Source organism: Stenella coeruleoalba (genome assembly GCF_951394435.1).
Source record: "Stenella coeruleoalba genome assembly, chromosome: 18".
Lineage (NCBI taxonomy): Eukaryota > Metazoa > Chordata > Mammalia > Artiodactyla > Delphinidae > Stenella > Stenella coeruleoalba.
In genome coordinates this window covers 62,081,740-62,094,210 of record NC_137164.1, presented here as the reverse complement: position 1 = coordinate 62,094,210, position 12,471 = coordinate 62,081,740, and the positions used below count along the sequence as shown (strand labels likewise).

Sequence of the window (12,471 nt, the reverse complement as noted above, 5' to 3'; positions counted from 1 at the left end):
CCCCTACTTGGAATGTCTTTCCTCCATGCTTTCCATAGACGTCTACGAAGACACTTCCTGCCTACCTTCAGGAAGGGATTAATTGACCACCCCTCTATCACTTCTCCTATATTGCACACTCTGCAGACAATATTCTCCAGTACAGTAGGCAAATCGCTTGTGCACTTCATTCAGCACTTTCAAAGGCATTCCATCTCGCTCCGAAGAAAATCCAGCCTTTGTGGCCCAATGCGATTTCAGCTTCGGCTTTCCTCCGACTTCATCTTGGATTAGGCCCCTCTCTCTATTTCCTTTGGCCACACCACCACTTTGTCATTGATTGACCAAGCGTAGGGTGTTCCTGCCCCCCTCGGGGACTTTACACTCTGTACTCCCTTTGCCTAGAATGCTCTTCCCCTAGGTACTGACTGAACGACTTGTTCTCCGTTTCCCTGTTTTCTGCTCACATGTCACCCATCAGTGAGCCCTTCCCTGACTACCCTAGTCTAAACAACGAAACACATTTCCCTACTCCCAGGCAATCCCGATGTCTTTGTCCTGTATACTCCACATACTACCAACTGACTGTCCCTTCTAAAGTCACACCTCCCATCACTCTTTATCCCCTTGCACTGCTTATTTTTCCTTATAGTATTTATCACCAGCTGACAATTCTATATGTCTTACTATATTTATTTTCTCTCTTCTGCTACTAGAATATAAACCTTTAAGTCAGAAGCTATACTCCTAGCTGGTAAAAACAGTGCCTGACACAGAGCCGCTCAATCCATATTGGTTGAATGGATGAATATTATACTTAAGTGTGCTGTCTTCTCTACTAAAGTTCTTAGACTTTTAACTTGCAAAAGACACCTTTTACATATGCTCAGTGGGAAGTATAATACTTGGTAGAGAGAAGCAATTTAATCAATGTGTTTATTAAGCAGAAAAACATTTCAGATTTTGATCAACCCCACCAAAAAAAGAGAAGTGATAATTTTCTACTTAGTTCTAAAAACATTCTATATATCAGAAGAGAAAAAACCAATCTGTTAAGAATATAAATTCACCTCATATTAGGAATATTTTATACTCTACTGACGTTTGCCAATACTGGCTAACCAAAAAGGGAAAAAAAAAAGCACACAAATCACCTATAATATAGTTGTGTGATATCTATAAATGTCTAATATCTATGTCACTGTTCATAATATTGATGTTCCATTGACTGAAGCTCCATATTGGAGTAAAAGTATTTAGTGAGTTGAGCTATAGAATTTAATAGCTATTTTAAGGGTTTTTCATAATAATATCAACTATCTTCCTGGATTTGAGGGAAGGAGGAATTGGTTTTCACCTTCTTTGATTAAAAGATTTGAATATTTGATGTATGATATCTAAGCTGTGATGTGTGACAAGAAGTAAAAAAAAGAAAAAACCTCACCAAATGATGGCACAATCACTGGAGGAAAAAAAAAGGAAAGAGAAGTAGACTTAGACTATAGCCTGACCCTTCTGACATAATCTAGAAAAATCTCAGTGATTTGGCCAAGTCTTCCGGATAGATAATGGCAGAGGTGCGCTTAGAATCTCTGTTTCCCACCTTCATATTTTGCTCTCTATCCTTCTTAAGATGCTTCACAGAGGGACTAAATGGACCAGCCCCGGTTTGGAGTCCTGCATACACTCTAAGCTTTTAAAAGTACATTCTTTATAGTCTGAATGGAGGGAAAGTTAGAGTCAGGGTATTTAAATAGAAACCACCATGCTTATAAAATGGGTTATGGAACCATTAATTGTCTGTTTAGAGCTTCAAGTGTAAGATCTCTAGGTACCATTTCAAAAATTAAAGCTTAAAAGATACACCAGTAACCTGGAAGAGCTATTGTAGCCTCCAGAAATGCCTAACCTTCCCATACAGGACAGACAGTGCACATGGGGAAGCCGACCTCGTATAGAAACAGTCACCTTTTACCTCTTCCTTGCTTCTGGACATTCCAGTTTAGTGATGCTTTGAGTAATCTCCTAATACCTACCTTCATAGTGAACTCCTAGTTTTTCCTACTGAAATAAAACAAGGGCAATATTTCCCAAGAGAAAACAGATGATTTCTTACTGGCTAGCTGAAAGTCTTTACAACGATCTACTAACTATACAACCTAACAAATCTTGCAGATCCTCAGAATGAATGAACTCATTTTAGAACACATTCCGTAGACTTAACTGAGAGCCCCTGACCTTTATCTAACCCCATTAATGATGGATCTCTCTAGGCCCTGGGGTGGGTTTTGAGCCCTGCATGTAAGCAAATATACTGAACCACAGCCAATAAACAGGTTTCTCTCATCTCATCCCAGAAGAACTGACTATAGCAAAGCTTACTGGCCACAAGAAATTGCTTAGATGACAATAACTGTATCCAGTAACGAGAGGAAAAGGAAAATGAGATAAAGGAGAGTAAGCACATGACCCAAATCTTAGGAATAGAAATAATGACGCTATTTGATAATAGAAAACAGTCAATCCTCATTTTTTGCAGATTCTGCATTTGTGAATTCACCTAAACACAAACATATATCTGTCATCCCCAAATTAATACCCCTGGCACTTTCAGTCTTAGACAAGAACAGAGCAACACAAAATTTGAGTCACTTGACATACTTGTTTCCAGCTGAGGTGGAACAAGGCTACTCTCTGCCTTCTTTCAGTTCTTATACTGTAAACAAGTGTCCTTTCTGAGTGCTATTCAATGTCATTTTTTTTTTTTTTTTGCATTTTTGTGCTTGGTGATGTGGCTATTTAACATCGCCCTCAAGTGCAGTGCTGAAGTGCTGTTGTCTGGTTTCCCTCAGCACAGAAGGCTGGGATGTGCCTTCAAGAGAAAACATATGTGTTGGACAAGCTTCATTCAGACATGAGTTATAGTGCCGTTGGCCGTGAGTTCAATGTGAATGACTGAACCAAATGGTATCTTTAAACAAACCCACAGAAAACAAGGTTATGTACTGGCTGGTAGGTGAAAACGTTGAGAGCAGAGGCTCACAGGAACCTAACCCTGTATTTCGCTTAGGAGCCCTTGTGTTTCGCTAATACAGCAGGCACACCTCCGTTATAGACCACAGCTACTGCAAATAATGAGGCTGAATCAAGGCCAGAGAATTATTTCAGGCCACAGCTAACATGAAATGGTAGCGAGTATGCTATATTAACTATATAGCTATAAAATTGTTATAACAATTATGGGTTTATTTTTAGTGTGATATTAATTCCAGATCAACTGCCTTTGGATTCCTCTCATAACCCTTTCCATAAATATGTCTTGGAATAAACTATAGCAACAACACACGTTATCACATTGGCCCATTATCTTGTTAAATTAATCATCATGCTTTATTTCACACTCAGAGAGGTATGGGTTTACCGTGTAAAGAGAACTGAATTAGGGTAGATATAACTGGGGTTTGTGCCCTGCCTATATATTCCCTAGTTACCTGAACCTGAACAAACAACTTTACTTTTCTGATCCTCAGCTTCCTGAGGTTGTCTGAGGAATAAATTACATGCTGTATAGAAAACTGCACCTGAATGGCATAGAGTAGGAGCTCCAATGTTATTTTCTTTTAGTTTACAATTAGTAATACTGTTGTTATTTTTCCTGTCAAATATAACTGGTCCTGATTTTCAACTGAAGCCTTCTGCTTTTTTTCTACCCTTCTCTCTAATGTCTGAGCCAATGCTCATTTATAAATTTAACTCACTTTAATGGAGCATTTATTCTGTGTCAGGCTATGGGCTCATTACTAATGACACATTGATGAATAAAACCCAGTTTTTACCCCCCCAAAAGACTGTAATCCAGTGAGGTAAAGCAGAAAAAATATAAGTATTACTTTTTTAATGAAGTAGGATAATATTGTGGCATATAATAGTATATGCAGAATGCTATAAATCGTACAAGGGCTGGGGGAATATAGTTTAAAAAAAAGTCATCCTATAAAAGGTCACATTTACTATTTCTTGATGTGAGTGGAAAATAGTCATGGAAACATCAAGAGGCATTTCACACAGAGGTTGCAGTGTATATAAAGACCAGGGGGCAAAAAAAAGAAAAGAAAAAGTGAGTTTGGGGTCTTACAAGAACTTCACCATGTAAGAAAGAGTTGAAAAATGAAGATGAAGGAGCCTTGAAATTCTTATGGTGCTGGCATTTTCTGTATAAGTCCCTCCACTGGGTAGCAGTGAAGGAGTGAATTAAGTGAAATAACTTGGGGTGGACATATTAAATTATTATGCTCCACCAATATTCTCTAGTTTAATAAAATTAGCAAACATTTACTTGAGCAAATAATAAAGGTCCAGAACTCTTAATAGGCTATAATGCATTAAGAGGAGAAGGCAGGTCAGGAGAGCATTGCCCAGGGCTGCTGTGAAGGGGCTGCAGTGGGTCCCTGCCTGGGGTGCTCTGGTGGGTTGGAGCAGCCTGAGGGCTTGAGTTCCTGAGGCGTGAGGATGATTCCATAAATGCTTATGGAACATTAAAGTCATTGATTTCAAAGTGACCTACACCTGGTTGGTCTTTGCAGCTCTAGGGAAACTTTTCAAATTGCTGATCAAACGCTGTTTCTCTCAACTGCACTGTTTATAATAATAGGAGCACAGTCTGTGGAGCGAAACAACCTGAAGCAAAAACAGTTTGGGATTTTATGCAGTATTTACAGCCTGTAAGAAAAGTGACGAGAGTTGAGATGAATTTTATTTGTTCTTTGATACTATTCAAGTCTACTGGGCCAGACACGCAAGGAAGGTGCTCTGATACATAAGCCATCTGGTTAACAGGGAAGCAAGAAAATCCAGTTGTACTATATACTAAGCATAGCGCAGAAAACAGTTGATGCTACAAAATTCAATTGACCATAGTCTGGACTTTTTTCTGGCTTTCCTTCCTGATTCAGTTGACCTGTTCAAGACTATGTTATCTCTCTAGTTCTATCATTTCTACAAAATACAGTACTATTTGCTCCACACATGTGCAGAGGGGCTAGTGAAATTAAAATCAGGTCAACGTTGAGATAGTCACACTTTTACAATAAAACTGAAGTCTAAAGGACTGAAAATCAAATCCTGTTTTAGTGTTAGTTTTGTCCATAATCCCCCCATTTCTTGTTCATTTGTATAGCAGCTATAATAACTAATTGGTTTGTTACCATTTGACATTACTCTGAAGAAATTAACCAAGAAGCTATCAGCCTCAAAATGAAAGTGTTGGTAGTGAAATGAATGTCCGGCAAATTGACGCTAGGCAACATTCAAAGTGACAAATTACAGAAGTCGTTGTTCACTATCACAGATAGCAGGAGCAAAGTAAACACAGCGTCCCACATGATCTGTGAATAAATACAGTATGAGCAAGCTGACGGCAAAAGCAGTGCCATTATTAAACAAAAAAGAAAACATATGCTTCTTTTCAAAAGTCAAATGTTTGCTTAAGAATCGTGAAACCAACACCACATTGGCACATATTTTTGAAATAGAGGACTATTTCACACCTACTCAACAAACTTAATGAATACCAAAGAGAACTGAAATGAACAATTATTATTACTTGAATAATTACTATAAGAATAACGATTGTTATCATTAAAGCTAATAATGAGAGCAAATAACCTCTTAATTATTTCAGTACAGGATTAAGAAATATTCTGAAAGTCACCAAATCCTCTACTATTGGCAGATCAATACATTATCAGTAGTTTTTCCCCAGAAGAATTTTGGGATTTATGTCCTGCTGTTACAATAGGAACAGAGTAACAAAGGCCACAGTGATGACTGTTAGCTTAAGCATAAGCTCAAACATTAAATACATGCATTTGTAGATTACCTGCTTAACTCAGAACATGTATTTAGTAGACACCGGAAATTCTTTTCTGTGCTAGGAATAGGCGCTAAAGGATTAAATTTTTAATAATACAATATCAATAATTAAAAAGACCATCTATATTTATTGTATACAAAGCAAAAGAAAATATTAAGATTACATGATTCTTAACTCTTAGTTGCTTTATTATCAGGAGAGATAATCTTTTATTCTTTTATTAAGATTTTTTTTTGATGTGGACCAATTTTAAAGTCTTTATTGAATTTGTTACAATACTGCTTATGTTTTATGTTTTGGTTTTTTGGCTGCGAGGCATGTGGGATCTCAGCTCCCCGACCAGGGATCGAACCTGCACCCCCCGCACTGGAAGGCGAAGTCTTAACCGCTGGACTGCCAGGGAAGTCCCCCAGGACAGATAATCTAAAATTTAAATTTTTGTTTAAAAATTTGGAGGAATATTGGGTTGAGCAGATTAGCATGTTTCTCAGGAATATGGCACAGAATAATCAGGTGATAGTGGTGAAACACTGTATGTACCTTAAAATAAAAGCTGTAAAAGCTCATGATCTTCAGTATGGACATGCTTAAAAGTTATCTGCTTTTGATACCAGCTCTCATATAACACTCCACACTTGACAACTAAACGAGAGTCATAACATTTTCAATTCTAAAGAAGGAATCTGTAGACACTCCACCCAAAAGAGCAAATTAGGAAGCAAAAGACTATACCAAGAGTCATTACTTGTAATCACAACCAGAAAAGGGGTTTCATTATCTCCTTTTTTGGGAGATTTGTAGGGGGAACAAAGAGGGAGGGACTGAAACATTAGGCAGAAAAAGAGAAGGATAAAATATAACTCAAGCTTAAAATTAGTGAAGACTTCAGACAATTTTAGACTGATACCTTCTTTTTTATTTATTTATTTTTTTGCAGTACGCGGGCCTCTCACTGTTGTGGCCTCTCCCGTTGCGGAGCACAGGCTCCGGACGCGCAGGCTCAGCGGCCATGGCTCACGGGCCCAGCCGCTCCACGGCATGTGGGATCTTCCTGGACCGGGGCACGAACCCGTGTCCCCTGCATCGGCTGGCGGACTCTCAACCACTGCGCCACCAGGGAAGCCCAGATACCTTCTTTTTTAAAACATGTTGACCTAAGTGCCACCTTTTCTATATGGGTTCTCCTCCCCCTTTTCATGATTTCCTGCACATTTGCATGAAAACAGAGCCCATTTTTCAGTACTTTTCTGGCTCCTGTGACTTAGTCTCTACCTGAACCCTTTCTTTGTGATATAAATCCAGTCACTGTGGAAATCATTCCAATGCACTGACAGAGGATTATAGCTTCATGTGGGCAATATGCAGCTAGGAATACTTAGCAACCCCAAGTCTACAACACAAAGTCCTGAGAAAATGAAACACAGAGTAGTGAAGTCACAGCTGCAAGATCACTATTGTTGCCCCAGATTAAGGCTGAGATTTGATATATGATTTCTTCAATAGCTCTTCCTAAAATGAAGTTTTGTGGGTAACATCAAATTTCCATTAAGATATTTAGAGGGGCTTCCCTGGTGGCGCAGTTGTTGAGAGTCCGCCTGCCGATGCAGGGGACACGGGTTCGTGCCCCGGTCCGGGAAGATCCCACATGCCGCGGAGCGGCTGGGCCCGTGAGCCATGGCCGCTGAGCCTGCGCGTCCGGAGCCTGTGCTCCGCAACGGGAGAGGCCACAACAGTGAGAGGCCCATGTACCGCAAAAAAACAAAAAGCAAACAAACAAAACAACAACAAAAAAGATACTTAGAGGACTATGGTAACTATTACTAGTGTACCTCCTGTGGTAAAGGACCCCGTCTTGAGTATTCCTTGACATAGGTAGGAATTCCAACTCTTCTTATAAGTTGTGAGACCCTCGACCAATGAAGACAGTAACATTAACTTTATAGAACTGTTGAGTTAAAATAAGAATGTAATTCAATAATCTATATTAAGCACCCAGCTCTGCCCCTGGAACATAGTGAGGACTGGAAGTTAGCATTATTATTTGTGGAAAATTAGGGTCATTTACCATATGCTACCCAGTTAACTGCCCATTCTTCCTAAAGGTACTCTAATATTTTTGTCTTCATCTGTTAATTTAGGCATCAAATGCAGTGGATCCTCATTATTTGCAGATTCCATAAAGTGAATTTACCTAATTGCTAAAATGTATTTGTAGCATCAAAGGCGATACACACGGCGTGCTCACCATCAACTGTGGACATGGGTAGAGCGGTGAAAAATTTCAGTCACCTGAGGCGCACCTCCTGAACTGAGGTTGAACAAGGCAATGATCTGCCTTCTTGTTGCAGGGAGCTCTCATTCTGTAAACGTGGGTCCTTTTCCAAGTCTGTTTAGTGCCATGTTTTTTGCATGTTTGGTTTTTGTTGGTGATTTCACTGTTTAAAAGGTAGTGCTTAAGTGCTGCCTAGTGGTCCTAAATGCAAAACGGCTATGATGGGCCTTTCTGAGAAAATATGTGGGTTAGATCCATTTCTTTCAGGCAGGGGTTACAGTGTTGTGCTGAGGTCAATGTTAATGAATCCACAATAGGGGGCATCCAGAAAAAGGAAGAGGACATTCTCAGGTCTGTATGCGAGACTGATTTGAAAAATGCTGGAGTAACAGTGATAGTGGCTAAGTTTGTGAATTCCTGACATGAGGACTGATTTATAAAACATATTGGATAGCACTGTGGGTATGGCTAAAAGCCAAAGAAACTTATGGCCACATCACCCAGGGTCAAAGAGACATTAAACTCAGATCAGCTAGTGTATTATTGTAAAGAAATACTACATATAATTACTTGTAAGATATATAAATATGTGTGTATATGTGTGTGTGTGTGTATATATATATATATATACACACACACACAGAGAAAGAGAGAGATGGTGTCTTTAAACAGAAGTACACATAAAGCAAGGTTACTTACTGAACAGTTGACAAAAATGTTGTGACCAGAGGCTCACAGGAACCCAACCCTCTACTTCTCCTAGGAGCAATGAATAGCTCAGTATTCACTAATTCAGTGTTTGTGGTGACTTTATATTACAGAAGCACCACCCATAATGAGAAGTGATTCTATGTAAAATCTTTAAAGTAAGGACCACCTACCAATTCAAATCTCTACTATAGGACATAGAGTTCTCAGATGCAAATACAAGACACCCAGTTAAATTTGAATTTCAGATGAATGGTAAATTTTTTTTTTAGTAATAACTATGTCCTGTGTGGTATCTGAAATTCAAATTTAACCAGGCATCCTATATTTTTATTTGCTAAATCTGGCAACTTATTAGTGAAAACCAACTCTTAACCTGCATATCTAAATAACTGCCCTTGCTTTTACCATGTTCCATATCTTTAATCTTTAATACGAGAGAATTTTAAAATCAAAGGTATCATTCTTTTTAGCTTGGGCATTTTCTCTGTCCTGTTAAAAATCCTCCAGTACCTTAATGTTGTATTCATTCTTTTTTGTTTTTTTTTACATTTTAAAGAATAAGTAAAATGAACAGTTTGTAACTTGGCTTTCCTTGAAAATTTAACCTCCCCAAAATGCAAAATACCAACTTCCTTCTTCAGAGAACACTATATTCAAAAGATAATCTAAAGGGTTAATCCTGTTTCTCAAACATTTCAAGTGATTATATACCATATCTCCTATTATCTTAAAAATGAAAATGTCCCCATTGTCTACCAAAAATGTAACAACTGCTCTATAACTGGTTCTATTTTAAAACACAATACATAACACATAGTCACTGAACTTATTAGCATTCGATTTACTAATTCTGATAGAGATGTGAGCTTGCATCACTTGCTTTAGCACTCAAGCCCAAAAATTCTTAGGCCCTTCTTTCATCGAGAAGATTTTTTTCACAAGATTGCAGTGCTATAGCCTCCAGAATCAGGGTCTGATATTTACACGAAGGAACAGGCAGCTCTGATAGGCATTATCACTATTTACCAATATCCACTTGGCCTCTACTTCCTGGCACACAGGAGGTTATTCTCACACCCCCTACTAAATTAAATACGCCTGTGTGACTTGCTGTAGCCAATGCAATCAGGGTAGAAGTGACGTGTGCCATTTCTGGATGGAAGCATTTAATTGCTGGTGCTCAACTCTCCAGCCCACGCGTTCACTGCCACAGTGATTGCCAAGCCACGTGCTCTTACAGGGAAGCCATAAGATGAAAATGGCCTGGGATGCTGAACAGCGTAGGGAGGTCTGTCCTCCAAGAGCAGGGGTCAGCGAACTATGACCCAGGCACAAAATCCCTCCTGCAGCGTAGTTTTGTGTGGCTCACTAGATAAAAATGGTTTTTACGTTTTGAAATGTGAAATATGAAAATGACTCTTACTCATTCAGTAAAAATAGTTACTCAACTTTGCCCCTTGGCTCACAATGTTTAAAATATCGACTCTATGGCCCTTTACAGAGAAATTCTCTAACCCCTGCCCTAAAGCGTCACCCAGACTCACAGCACCTCTTGTGTGAGCAAGAAATAAACTTGTGTGAAGCAACAGAGATTTATCTGGTTATTTGTCATAGCTGATACAGGGACTTGAGTTCCAGTCCTGTCATTCAGCAATGATAACATCTCTGAGGCTCAGCTGTCCGCCTGTCAAATGGGTGCACATTAAATGACATAAAATATATGAATATATAAGTAGAAACAATAAATGATCCAGGACGGGAGATAAGCAGACCATGCTGAGGCCATGTTGAAGGGAGGTAAAAACAACATTCTGATTAGAAAAATGTCTTCTACCTGCTTGGCAGTTTTGCCCAAGCCCAGCCCCATTTACAATAAATTTGTCTGCAAACGTTTAAACTCTTCTCTTGAAGTATCGCTTCTTAATTTTTCCACCACATTTTTCAGTTTAACATTCGGTAGGCACTGTATCAGTGTTGTGGTCCAACACACACATTTCCAAACGGACAAAGTTATGCAAAATGCAAAATAAAAGCAAAATAGCTCTCATTTTTGATGTCAACTTTGACAGTTTAAAAATTCAGAGGAGATTTCACATAAAAATTTTGCAAACAGTTTCTGTCTTATAAATAAGCCTATGGGACCTCAAGCCCTGATTCCTTCAGGGAAGGAATTTCCCTCACCACTTCTGGTTCTCCGCCTTATTTAAGATGAGAGATTTTCTGCTGGATATAATTCTTTGGGTTGATAATTCCCTAGGGAGCTACTTCTCTTGAGTCTGCATCAAATTACTGCCCAGAAGTTTGGGATTTATGTATTTTAGGAAAATACCCTCTATGACTTGAAAGGCCAATTCCAGTTACCGTTACATTTTCAGGCTTAGCAATCCTCTCCAATTAAACAACATATTCATCACAGGAAACAATGTAGAATCGATTTCATTGTACTTCTAATAATTCACTGATTACAGGTGGAAAATTGAGAAATATGCAGAACGAAGTCTCCATTTAAGGAGAGGACTGTGGCGTCTAAAATAATACAGAGACTGTGCAAAAAGTAATGGGAGGTTCTTGTTTATAGGAGAATCACAGACTGGGAGGGAGGTAATCACCATTCTTAGGTGTAATTTCTAACACATTCACACGCATTAGTTCCTTGGGTGTGACATTTTGTAGGAAGCTTTCCTGTGGGAGGAGACTGGGCAACGGTATTAGGAGAAACAGGCCAGAATGCTGTTGCAAACTTAATGTTCTTAGCGCTTCTTGTCTATTTTTAACCATAACGCTTCCTATGCTCTTTAGAAAGTGACTATACGGAACCCCTTTCACTGTGTGTGAACAAGACTTTCATTATGGAAAAATGATGTTTACACAGAGCTGTTTAAAAACTTTAAAAAATATTTCTAGCATCCATCGGCTACTTTACATTTTATTCCACATAAAACATACGCGTTAACGTTGAAGATGAGCTCTGAGGATGCAGAATAGATATATGCCCACGGAATATTAAGCAATATGCAATTATTTTTTACAGTGTGGATGCTTTCACGTAGAAATGAGTCTGCTCACTACTGCACAGAAGCACAAATGGAAACGTCCCTGCTGGGCCTGGCAAAACTTGCTGCCCTTGACTGTTCATCAAATGCTCCCTTATCCGAAGGTATGAAGCTCTGAATTTATTCACTGACCGCAAGCTTTCCTCTCTCTCTGTCTCTCTCCAAACCTCGTGTTTTATGTTCTTGTTCTTCTCCAAGTTCTTTCCAACCTCAGCCGGCACAGTCAGATCAATCACTTCATCCCACAGCTACTCTCCCGCCAGCCCCCCAGGCTCCTTGCTTCTGACGAGGCAGGGAAGTCAGGACAGGGGAGGGAGGGCCCAAGCTCAGCCACCTCACGTATAGGCATTAGACAGAAGGCAAAGCCACCTCCTGATTTTGCACTTAATGAGGACATGACACAGGGAGGAATGGCATCTAAAACAGAAACTTTGTAGCCCCCATGAAAACCGTGGAGCATGTGCAATAGAAGTGCACAGGTTGCTGACGACCCTGTACCACCTGCCACTCCACTATTTAAGGGAAAACAGCTCTTAGAGCACACGTAAGGTGGCTTCTGGAGGCAAATGCTCAGGACAAGAAGC

At 39.3% G+C, this 12,471-nt stretch overlaps 1 protein-coding gene across 6 annotated transcripts in view; it reads right to left on the bottom strand.

Annotated features, from left to right (window-relative positions):
• Positions 1 to 12,471, bottom strand: part of GPC6 (glypican 6) — a 1,079,647-nt gene that overhangs the window by 838,475 nt on the left and 228,701 nt on the right. The gene's annotated exons all lie outside the window — the stretch shown is intronic.